Here is a 1,568-nt window from a genome sequence, read left to right as displayed (position 1 = left end):
GGGTGATGGATATAAACTACAGCACAGGAGGTTCCAGCTCAACTTGAGGAGGAAATTCTTCACTGTGAGGCTCACAGAGCACTGGAACAGGCTGCCCAGAGAGGTTGTGGAGTCTCCTTCTCTGGAGACTTTCAAGCCCCATCTGGATGTGTTCCTGTGTGACCTGTGCTGGATTCTATGGTCCTGCTTTGGCAGGGGTGTCAGAGTCAATGATCTTTGGAGGTCTCTTTTAACCCCTAACACCCTCTGATCCTGCAAGGTCCCTGAAAGAAGATTTCAAGGTGACTTGCAGGTGCTTTGGGAGCCTAAGTTGGGCCACCAGAAGCTTCATGTGTCAGGAAAACCTGGAGTGAGAAAAACTACTAAGAGGTGATGGTGGGCACTCTGTGAGGTGCTGGAGGGGGACTTGCAGAAACACACAGGCAGCTGGGAAGGGTTTTCCACTCACTGGTCCTACATGAGCTGAAGGGGAGCTGTTGTGGAGATCCCTCATTATGAGCTTGGACTTGCTCACTGGTGGAGTCACAGCTGCTTCAGAAAGAGTTTTGCTGCTGCTATCACTTGCAAAAACCATTTCTTCCCTCTGAGCCAAGGCTTTCTGTTGTTTCCTTTAAGGTTTTTAGGGCCTTGAGGCTTGTGGCTTGACAGGGCTTTGAAGGCAGAGGAAATCAGCCCAGGGAAGAGCTCTCTTCATGGTGAGGACAGTTGTCACCTTTCACCACCCAGCAGTGTGCTGCAGCCTGATGCAGCTGGGCTTCAGCACACAGCCTGTCCCTTCACAGAGCTCCTGCTCTCCATCCGAAGCTTCTCAGGACTCCAGGGGGATCTCCTGCTGCAAGATGTGTAGATGTGGTGCTGAAGCTTTAGTGGTGACTTGGCAGTGTTGGGCTAATGGTTGGACCTGATGATCTTAAAAGGTCTCTTCCAGCATAAGCAATTACATGATTCTAGGATACTAAGATGGATTTTCTTTCTCTTTCCTCCTTTCTTTCTTTCTTTCTTTCTTTCTTTCTTCTTTCTTTCTTTCTTTCTTTCTTTCTTTCTTTCTTTCTTTCTTTCTTTCTTTCTTTCTTTCTTTCTTTCTTTCTTTCTTTCTTTCTTTCTTTCTTTCTTTCTTTCTTTCTTTTCTTTCTTTCTTTCTTTCTTTCTTTCTTTCTTTCTTTCTTTCTTTCTTTCTTTCTTTCTTTCTTTCTTTCTTTCTTTCTTTCTTTCTTTCTTTCTTTCCTTTCTTTCTTTCTTTCCTTCCTTCTCTTCTCTTCCTTCTCTCTTCCTTCTCTTCTCTTCCTTTCCTCTCCTTTCCTTCTCTTCTCTCCTTTCCTTCTCTTCCTTTCCTTTCCTTCCTTCCTTCCTTCCTTCCTTCCTTCCTTCCTTCCTTCCTTCCTTCCTTCCTTCCTTCCTTCCTTCCTTCCTTCCTTCCTTCCTTCCTTCCTTCCGTTTAGGTCTGGGAGACTTTTCCCCCCAAACCCCATGGGAAATACCAAGTTGAGAGACAGGTCATGTTAAAGCTGGATGAACACTAAGACCCTTCACTCACTGGATCACCTGTGATACCCACTAATACCCAGGAT

The sequence above is a fragment of the Indicator indicator genome, chromosome 29, assembly GCF_027791375.1.
Source record: "Indicator indicator isolate 239-I01 chromosome 29, UM_Iind_1.1, whole genome shotgun sequence".
In the NCBI taxonomy this organism is placed as follows: domain Eukaryota; kingdom Metazoa; phylum Chordata; class Aves; order Piciformes; family Indicatoridae; genus Indicator; species Indicator indicator.
Note: the sequence above shows the minus strand (reverse complement) of the source record.